We start from the raw sequence: 11,435 nt of genomic DNA on the forward strand, positions 1-11,435 counted from the left end.
TACAGACAGAATTGGACGACAAGAAGGTCTGTTACCAATTAATCAAAACTATGACAAAATTTGAGAAAGAAACTGGACATCGGTTATACGTTTTCACAAAAACGAAAAAACAAGAGTTTACTCGGCGAAATGCGAGACAACAGCGCGCACATGACGCGTTCTGTCCACTAACACTGGCATGACGCCTTTAACGTTCCTATGACACCGTCCAATTACAAGTATGACGCGTACACTGTCCTATTAGTGCTCAAATCGGCCTGCTGATGATAACCATTTATTTTCGAGAATTCTGCTATACTTTTGATTCAAAACATAAGAAGGATCTTTGTTGAGAAAGCAAGAATAGCAAAGACCAGAACGTTCAAATAGAAAATGCTCCAAGTCAAATATACTCCTGTTGAGGTCCTCGTGTCTCAAAGAAAAAAAATTCATTCCCTTACCATCAGATCTTGACATGTCACAATAGACCTTCAAAGGGTTTCCACTCTTCTCTGGGTCGATCCAATATTCCCCGTCTCCTTTGGAGTGTCCAGAGTCCAGAATTTCTTTACAGGAGAGGGCCGGATGAGCAGAATCCCAACCTCGTTTATCTGCATAGCAAAAGGGAAGAATGATCATTTAAAACGAGAAGAGGATCAAACTAAGAAACAAAACACGCCACAGAGGTCTTATTCCATAAGTAGTTCCTTTCACGTAATTATTAGATAGCTCTTGATTTTGGAAAATTAGATTTAAATTAAGAAAATGGACAACTTATCATTATAACGAAAAGCAAGAGATTTTTAACTTCATATTCTCTCGGGAAAGATTATACGTGGATGTACACGTGTCATGACAGAGCTCTGAAAAGCGCTTATCAAAAGTAAGAAATAGGTCACCATTTTTGACTTGGAAAGAGGGGGTGGGAGGGGTGGCAGGGTCTTAGGGGGGGATATCATTGTTTTTAAAGGGAATGGAGAGGGGAGCAGTGGTCGCTAACAGAGTTTAAAGGTGGGATTAAAGAAAATTGACTGCCAATTAGGAAGATCGATAGAATAATTCGGAACATTATGGAAGGATCAGGAAAACTTTATTGTGACAACCAAAATACTCCGACCCTTCATACCCCCCCTACCCCCACCTCCACTAACTTTTCCATAATGTTAAGCACTTTACTCAACCGTACCTCTTCTATGATAATAAGTAGAACGTGGGTTACGCCTCAGGTTTTCCGGACTTGTTCTTTTGGTTTGATTACTCAGTTGACATTCCTTCTTTGCATCATTAGCATCGGATTTGCTGTTGTAAGATTGGCAGTTTTCATCTTGAAGGCATCTCAATCCACAGCTTATTTCGTCTGCATATAATGTCTTGGTGATGTGACCAATTAGCTCAAATCCTTGAAAAACAATACAATCGTGTTTCATGTTCTCATCACTCAATTTATTTTGGATACTTAAATAACACAGTTTGTGTGTAGTTAACTACCCTGTCTTAAGAGGTCATCTTGATTCTTGATATCGTTTAAAGGCGAATATGAAGAAGCCCTGAGAGTTATAAGAGTTGCGCGTAGAAAGTTCCTGTTGTTTTTACCCGATTTTGGGGCGATCTCATATTTTTTGGGGGGGCGAACTGTTGTGGCCAACAGAGTATAAAGGGGGAAGAATGGAGATTTACTACCAATGAGGGGGATTGTAAGAATGTCACAGAGCCTTATTTGGGGGGGGGGATCATGTAAAGTTTATCGTGACACAGCCAAAATCTGTGTCATCCGATCCGAGTTTTCGCCCTTAGCACTTGAAACATTCACATCCCGTCGGAAAAAAATATCACTGTGTTAGGAGGTATAAGACATTCATGTGTTACCTTCAACTCTCTCGAAAACCGTGTCCCTGCTCAAGTCAGTGTGCAAAGACGAACTGAAAGCCATAAGAAACAAAGCAACACCACTCAACAGAATGGGACAGAAATGGAAACCAACTAGAAGCCCTCTCATCCTGTAATTTGAGAAAGAAAGAAAAACAGATGACAATTGTTGCTCTTCTCCCTTCTCAGATGCAACAAATAGTTTTGATTGTGAATTTAGGGTTTTGTTAATTACACTTTGTCTGACTCAGCGAAAGAATACGAGCGCTTTTTAAACTCCCAAGTCATATAAAGGAATCTTCCCTGTTAAGGATTAATTCTTGTCCGCTGACTTGCACAAGTTACCCACCCGATAGTAAGTAAATACATCGAGTTTCTCACTCACACTCACCTTCCTTTTCTTACTTTTCCTCGACTTTCCTTCTCACGTTTATGCGGTAGTAAAAATCTTTTGTATATATACTTCTCACTCAAACGTATTTATCGAAGCGGCTGACTATTCAAGATTTATGTTGTTGTCAAAGTTAGAGAGCAATTTTCTTCTGAAGTTTAAATTAACCAATCTTCTCCAAATTGAATGACTTGGTTACTCCTTGAAACCAGTATATACTTACCTTCAGTTTCTTTCCACTTCTCTCGTATTTTTCTATTGAAAAACTCTTTTATCAACTTTTCATACAATTTTAATGAACCTTGGGTAACAATGAAAATTATAGAAATGAATAGAAACAGCTTGAAAACCCATACATAAATTATGCATCGGTTAGTTTTGCACGAAGTACTGATCACGACTCGATTTACCGATTCTTTACATTCGAGTAAAACGTGGGGGCGTTTGACTTTAATGGAGAAAAACCGCGATTATTCAGATTCTTTTTATTATCCGAACTTGTTTTGTCCTGCACCCTTTATGATTATCAATAAGTCGCATTTTCAGAAATGAAAATTGACAGAATTTCTTCCTACGTTCTGACTCGTACATTTATAAGTCACAATTTGTAGGTATATCTGCCATACCATTCCGTGCACGTTAAATCTGATAACCGAAGCCAATATACTAAGAAACATTTATTTCTTTAGATGCTCTAATTCTTTTCTCATCTTTTGCACTCTAGCTACCCTGTTAATATTGTTTACTTTCGCTTTCAGACAATTCTAATACAGACTCCTGGCAAGGTCGTTAAAATAATTGACTAATGACTGACTCCAAGTGAAACAATGAGTTTTGTTTCCATTGCGGGGCAATCCTCATTGTTTCCCAGGGGAGCTTAGTGGTTCTTTACATTCGAGTAAAACGTGGGGGCGTTTGACTTTAATTGAGAAAAACCTCGATTCTTCGGATTCTTTTTAATATCCGGACTTCTTTTGTCTTGCGCCCTTTATGAGTATCAATTAGTCGCATTTGGGATCCATAACAACTTTTCCCCACCAAACAAAGCTAAATTCGCCCAATGAGAAACAGCTGCAGGGTGTAATAGGATGCAACAGAGAGAGATGAAAACTGACAGAATTGCCTCTCAGGTTCTAACTCCTACATTTATGAGTCACAATTTGTAGATATATCTGCCGTACCATACATGTAGTTATGTGTTTCTATTTCGGACCCGTGCACGGATCCAAAAATCTGATGCCGAAGCCAATATACTAAGAAATATCTATTTCTTCGATGCTCTAATTATTTCCTCATCTTTTGCACTCTAGCTACCCTGCTAATATCGTTACTTTCGCTTTTAGACAATTCTAGTACAGAAATCTGGCAAAGTCGGTAAAATAAGTGACTAATGACTGACTCCAAGGGAAACAATGAGTTTTGCGGGGCAAGAGAAAGCAGTCCTCACTGTTTCCCGTGGGGCCAGTCACTTTAATTTTCATTCTTTTTAGTATTTTCTCATACATGTCAACACCGAAATGACTGCAGAAAAATTATTTTTTTGTACGCAGGCTGTTGCGATTTCACGGTGAACGACCTCATCACGTGAGAGTCGAAAGTCAAGTCGTTGTTTCCCTAGGGGCTAGTGAAATTTGTTTACCCTTGAAAGTTGGTGAATTTTGATTCACGGCTCGTGACATGTTCAACCCTCCAATCAAAAAATGAGACAATTCAAGAATGACATTATGCTTTTAGCACCCATAAGCTACATTTCCTTCAAGTTTCAGTTGACTGAAACCCCAATATTAGCAACGTTATGTGCCCCTTTGAAGAAAACGTTACCGTTGTAGCGGACCAGAGTAGGTTATGTAGGGGCTTTTTTCATACCGCATGCTTGTTTACAGTTAGGAGGCTAAAATGACCGTCATTCCATACAGAGGGGGTTGTCTTATCATATCGAAGGTCTCTGTGTCAGAAAGTCAACTGAACCCACACGAGCGACAATCTCACAAAGAGGTTGAGACTGGCCATTGCTTGTTTAAAGACCATTGGTATCTATGTTCTCTCAGTGATGCAATGCCGATGTCTCGATCGCGCGTGCAGATTGTTCGATTGTTCGAGGTAATCACATGATTTCAAGTGCAATTTGGAATAAATAAGCACGAGTAAGTTATTTTTTAAAGACAAATTTTAACAAATTACACAAGCCCGTAGGGCGAGTGCAATTTGTGGTCTTTGAAAAAATTAACAAGCGCTCGCTTATTCCAAATTGCACGAGAAAAATCATGTGATTACGTGTTAATAATATACATGGAAAAATACGAGATGGCTCATCAAAATTAAGCATAAGCAAAGCGCGCGCATCAAGTGCATGCAAAAATAATTTATTCAAACCGTGCGTTCGGTCAAAACAACCGCGTACGATCAAAACAATAATATGCAATAATATCTTTACAACTTTAAGGCGCAAAAAAGTCCGGCTAAACATTTCAAGGAATTGTTCAGTCTGTGTCCGGATCACTTTCGATAAAATGGAATCGTCGTTTCAGAGGTTTAAACATGTTTGTTTTTAATTTCGGCGTTGGATCGCTGGAGCAAAGTGTAAAGCTGGGTCAGCTCGTAATTTTCGATTTCCTTAGCAATTATCTTCTCTGAACACCACTTTTTCCAAACTGACAACCAAATAGCAGTGCTTTTTACAGCGTTTTCGTTGTTTGAGCTGTTTTTCATCTGCGGAGGCGAAAGAAAACCTACTTAAAACGCCGACATCCAAGGCTCACATTTGATTGGCTATTTGTGAATTTCTTTGATTGTTGACCAATCAGAATGTCCGATTTGTTACTTTCTTTGCACTAAATTAACCCTCTTCTACATTGAATTGACTCTCTTCTGCACTGAATTACCTGAAAACTGCATTTATCTTAACCAATCAGAACTGAGTGATTTTTCCATGTATATTATTAATGATAAAATACTGTAAACAAATAATAACCACAACTCATGTCTGTTCTATGAGTTAATTCTCGAGTGAGGATTGTTCATTCATTTTTCTAGTTTTTTATTTAATCCTTACAGGCCTTCGGAAACGAAAGAGTTCTAAAACTTATCTAAATGCATCCCCTTAGGTAATAAGATTGAGTGATAAATTGATCCGTTAGTTGAATCGAGAAATTCTCACCTGCACTGATCTGTTGATAACGTCTTTCCAATTTTCGAGATCTCGAGGATGTAAAACATAGTCTGAGTCACTCAATTCATAGTAATATGTTCCATCGCTTTTTGGTTCGATGTTGATCGACATACAATCATCCTCTAAATAATACTTTAATTCACAATCCTCTGACGATTCTGTCACATGTACGCTGATTACGTGATCGACAACCAAGGCGCTTCCTTCATGTATAGGAAACAAAATTGAAGATGGTGTGCCTTTGAAGCCTAATTGTTTTAATAATGTTATATTTTAGAGTGTTACTTTAAACATTTTATGTTAAATGAAACATTTCTTGGTCTACATTCGTCATTCTAGCTCATCACCTGTCCTGTGCTTACAAACCTGAATTTCCTTGAATGATATCCCCAATCTCTGATTTATGATTAAAATACCCGAGTATTACGCAAAATTGTTTTATACTTCGGAATCTTTGACCTTAACATCCCTCGTCTCATTCTATCCCTTAACACGGACAATTCAGCTTTATCTAATTAGCTGAAAACGGCGAAAAAAGGGAACGACAGTATAAAGAGAATACGGAAACTTTGAGAAATTCTTAAAGCCAAACTCAAGCTTTCACGAAGGGCTTTCAAACTATAGTCCGAACTGATCACTTTTTCGTTGCTCTCAAGAACACAGATTTTTAGAGTGGTTGGAGTTTTGATATTTGTGACTATAATAAGTTTACGCAAACATTTTCATTTACAGAACCACGCAACACTAAACTGATTCATAATATGTCAGATTTGTCTAACACATGAAAGCTTAAAACTAATTAAGAACAGTCGCAAGTACAGCTCAAGTTGTACAACCTTCAATTTGTTATAATCCTCACTTCTAAAGAAGGAAAACAAGCCGGCGGCGTATGACAGAAATATATTTTTCATTGAGAATTCAGCCTTGTTACTCAGCGAAGAAATTAAGAATTAATAAACAAAGCCATGGAAGTATCTAGAAGTATAAATATAGCACAAATATTTCTATTATCGGTTGAACCTTTTTTCCTACTGTGCCCTGCTCGTGTCATTATTATATCTTGAACACAGTAACCAAGAATCCTTCAGTTGTGCTTAATATTAGATTTACAACATTACTGGAGTACTTTTAACATATTAATCAGGGCTGGGTATTTCTTCACAAGCACAAACACAAAGGCAGTAGCTGTAGATGGACCTTTGCTGCTCATAAAAAGCGCCACAAATCCTCGAACGGTATACTATGCTTGTATATTTTCGCAGAGTTTCACCTGAACTGTGTTCAAAACTCGTACATGTTGTTTAACTCGTCCACTGATAATCTAAACGTTCCTACAGCAGCATTAATAATTTACAGACAACTTGTTTTTCCACTTACCTGACCACAATCACCATCATTTGCTTTTCAAGACAAATACGGGCCAAGTAAACCGATGAAGGAGATGCTATGGCGCGTTTATTCAAATTTTAAAACTCTAATTTTAACATATTTCAAACAAAGAGTTTAAAAGCTGGCGTTTCCAGCATTAGCCCTTCGTCTTCCGCTGTGACAAAGGTCTAACGCTAGAAACGTCAGCGTTTAAGCTCTTTACGGTGGCCAATGCACAATATCAATTCAGTTGATTAAACCAAATTATTCTGTAACATCTCCCCACCGACGCAGCACCACGGTTTCTTTAAAAACTTACCCCCTTTATACTTCAAACAAAGTTCGTCGTGCTCTCAAAAGCTTGGGCGATTTTGACTTTGAAGTAAATTAAATAACGAGTTATCAGATTTAAGAAAAATCTTGCCCTAATATTTATATCAATTCACGAGGAATCAGTATATTTACATACTCCGTGATCAAACAAAAGAGAAAGGCTTACTCTTCCAACCTCAATTGTTCTTGAAAATAAGTAAAGCTACATAAACTTCTGCATAGAAAACCGCGTTTTTATCTCATTGACTCCTTTAGGCTGTGGTGTATGTAAAACAGAGAGTGAATACTCTGAGAGGCGATATCATCGCATTCCATGTCGTTGAGGTCACCAACGTTATTCAAGTGGACCTTAAGATGATACTTAATTTTCCGAAGGCGGGAAACTGGTATAACCTGTCTTCATCTTCTCCATGTCCCCACTTTCCAACAAAGTACTTTCCACTTACTAGTCCCCAATCTTTGCAAATGCCAGCTAACTTGGAATTGTCATCCTACTTCAATCTCACAAACGAACCACAGGCATCCGGTTGCTCATCTGTCTGACCGCTGAAGTATTGGACCACAGCTTCACCAGAGCTGTTGGAAGCTGTAACCATGTGGAATGTGTGTCCCTGTTTCTTGTGGCAGTGGAAGTCAGTCTCAGCTGAGTGAAGAACAAGTGTCCCAGAGCTCTTTCATGGCATGTTTCTGCAGAAACAAAAAACTTAGAAACAAAACACGCCACATAGGTCTTATTCCAAAAGTAGTTCCTTTCGCGTGATCATTAGATAGCTTTTGATTTTGGAAATATTTGTAGTATCCATAGCATCCTTCAATCTCAAATTAAGAAAATGGAAAAGTTATAAGGAAAGGCAAGAGATCATAAACTTTACATTCTCTGAAAAGCGCTGAGCAGAAGTAAGGAATAGGTCACCATTTTTTGCTTGGAAAGAGGGGTGGGAGGGTGAGCGGGTCTTGCGGGGGAGGGGGGGTCTCCTGGTTTTCAAAGGGAACGGAGGTAGGATCAGTCGTCGCTGACAGAGTTTAAAGGTGGGACCAAAGAAAATTGACTGACTCGACTTATTGTGACAACCAAAATGCTGTGACTTTTCCCTACCCCTCCCCCTATCGTATAAAGGTGAATATGAAGAACCCCTAAGAGTTACGAGAGTTGAGCGTAAAAAGTTGTTTTTACCCGATTTTGGGGCAATCTTATATTTTTTTTTTCAGGGGATCTATTGTGGTCAACAGAGTATAAGGGGGAAAGTATGGAGATTTACCACCAATGAGGGGATTGTAAGAATGTTACAGAGCCTTCTGGGGGGGGGGGGGAGCGGAAAGGGGGATGGGATTATGTGAAGTTTATCGTGAAACGACCAAAATCTGTGTCATCCGATCGGAGTTTTCGCCCATGGCAATTGACACATTCACATTCACTGTGTTGGAAGGTGTATATGTATATAAGTGTATATGTATATAAAGTTTATCGTAACAGCCAAAATCTGTCATCCGATCCGACTTTTCGCCCATGGCACCTGACACATTCACATTCCGTCGGAAAGAGGGATTTGTTGTGACCAACAGAGTATAAAGGGGGATCAGAAGTGTATAAAACGTCGGAAAAAAATTTCATGGTGTTATAACAGAGGTATAACACATTCACGTGTTACCTTCAACTCTCTCAAAAACCTCGTCCCTGCTTAAGTCAGTGTGCAAAGACGAACTGAAAGCCACAAAAAACAAAGCAACACCACTCAACAGAATGGGACAGAAATGGAAACCAACTACATGTCCTCTCATTCTGTAATTTGAGAGAGAGAATATAATGTCGCGCTTTCCCTTTTTTGATGCAACAAGTAGTTTTGATTGTGAATTTAGGGTTTTGTTAATTACACTTTGTCTGACTCGGCGAAAGACTACCAGCGTTTTTAAACTACCAGCTCATATAAAGGAACCTTTCCTGCTAAGGATTAAAACTTAGCCGCTGACTTGCAAAAGTTACTCAACTCAGTGTCGAATTGACAAACGGTTCAGCTAACTGTACTTTGGTTCAGTGACTTGACACAAATGAGAGTAGTGTGAAATGGCTAAAGCTATCGGCAAATGGTTGATAGTAGGCCGCAATGGCTTAGTATCGCATCAATCTACTCGGTCACTGAAAAGTGAAATGGTTTAGCGTGACGACAAAAGGTTTGGTATAAACCGAAATGGTTTAGTGTTACAGCAGTTGGTTTACGCCGTAACCGCCAAAAGTACAAAAGTGAAATGGACAAGTCAAGCTTGAAATGGAACAGTCTATGTGGGGTTTTACGTCACAATCCTATAGTTTTTATAGTTTTTAGGCGCCATTTAGTTGTAGTTTCGTCGTCTTAAAACAATGAATCGTTTTATTACGTTTCCTAGCTATGATTCAGACTGTCTAGACTTTGAATGTGCTGTTGCGCAAAATGATGCATTTTATCTGTAATTTTGTCATTCCTTTTGTTTCAGATTCTCATTTTACCTTGAGGTAGTAAAATGGAGAATTCTTACTATGGTCACACGAAACCATGGTAAGAATTTTCAGTTTAAAGGACAGCAGTTTTCACTGTAAACTATTTGTAACTATGTAGTTTATAACTATAAATTTTTTTAAAGTTTTTAGGCACCTTTTAGTTGTAGTTTCGTCTTCTTAAAGCAATGAATCACTTTATCACGTTTCCAAGCAATAGTTCTGACTGTCTAGACTGTAAGTTTGCTGTCGCGTAAAATAATGCATTTTATATGTATTTTTATCATTCCCTTTATATCAGATTCTTATTTTATCTTGAGGTAGTAAAATGGAGATTTTTTATCATGGTTAGGCGTAAGGCCGGTAAGGATTAAATTAAAAACTCAATCAATCCTCTTTCGACAATTAGCTAAATACAACAAACATGAGTCATAGCTATTATTCGTTTATAGTATTTTGTCATGAACAAAATCTGCACGCGAGGCATCGGCATTGTATCACTGAGAGAGCATAGATACCACTGGTCTTTAAACATGCAATGTCCAGTCTCAACCTCTTAGCGAGATTGTTGCTCGTGTGAGTTCAGTGGACTTCCTGACACAGAGAACTTCGATATGTTAGGACAACCCCCTCTGTATGGAATGACGATTATTTTAGCCCCCTAATTGTAAACTGCATGCGGTATGAAAAGAGCCCTTACATAACCTACCCTGATCCGCCAAAACGGGAAAGTACTCTTCCAAGGGGCACATGACGTTACGTTGCTGATATCGAGATTTGAGTCGACTGAAAACCCGAAGGAAAAGGAGCTTACGGGTGCTAAAAGCATAATATAGTTCTTGACTGGTGTGAAGCTCTGAACACACACACACACACATATATATATATATATATATATATATATATATATATATATATATATATATATAACTGCAGACAGTACTGTTTCGGCCTTCTGGGCCTCATCAGCGCAGTGCTGATGCTAGGATGGAAGTAAGGCCATATAGCCACCCCAAGTGATCTCACACATGTATATAGATATATAATGCCCGGTTATTATGTTTGAAGTAAACCTCTCAATCATTGAAAATTGAAATTTCTTCGATTGTGATTGGTTACAGTATAAAAACTCATGTCATGTCTAAAGAGTGGAAAAAAAACCCTCCCCCAATCCCCGAGGGGTTGAAGGTCAAAATCTGTATGATTATTTTTTTATTGTCCGGGAGATTTCCCAGCTAGCCTCGACCTCTTGTGCTAAGCATGGTTTTTCTCAATGGCTTCCCGCCATATCAAAAAGGTCGTTGAAAAATTTTCTGATGTCAGTAGTGAGTTTTTTTCGAACTGCAAAGTGTTCTTTCTTCTTCCTCTGGAATTTTAGTATTCACGTGCGACGCTCGCGATCCGATCAACTAGCCAATCATGTTTAGAGTCCTTCAACTTAACTTTGAGGTTGACGTGGTCACTAGTTCAACCTTTTATCTAGGAGAAAGCAGTTGTGAAAACTTAATCGTTATGTACCTCTCAACTCAAATACGTTTTTTGATTGGACGGTTGAATATGTCACGCGCCGTGAATCAAAATACACTAACTTTCTAGGGTGAACAAAATTCACTACGCCCCCGAGGAGACAACAACTTTAACTTTCGACTCTCGCGCGATAAGGTTGTTTACCGTGAAACCGCGGCAAATCTGTGTGCCAGCCTGCGTACAAAAAGTGATTTTTGGCAGTCATATTCGGTTTGGGATGTATCAGAAAATATTTTCAAAAATAACAATTAAAATGACTGGCCCCACTGGAAACAATGAGGATTGCTTTCCCTTGCCCCGATATGGAAACAAAAAAATTCTTATAACCTGAT

At 38.6% G+C, this 11,435-nt stretch overlaps 1 pseudogene across 1 annotated transcript in view; it reads left to right on the plus strand.

Moving 5' to 3' along the window:
* The window catches only part of LOC149039168 (uncharacterized), a 12,930-nt pseudogene extending 7,604 nt beyond the window's left edge, over nucleotides 1-5,326 (plus strand). Inside the window, exon 3 of the transcript XR_016180644.1 lies at nucleotides 5,291-5,326. The product of XR_016180644.1 is annotated as an uncharacterized LOC149039168 (transcript). The remainder of the gene's footprint in view (nucleotides 1-5,290) is intronic.
* Nucleotides 5,327-11,435: the final 6,109 nt, after the last annotated feature.

This window comes from Pocillopora damicornis, chromosome 10, assembly GCF_964200805.1.
Source record: "Pocillopora damicornis chromosome 10, jaPocDami1.2, whole genome shotgun sequence".
Lineage (NCBI taxonomy): Eukaryota > Metazoa > Cnidaria > Anthozoa > Scleractinia > Pocilloporidae > Pocillopora > Pocillopora damicornis.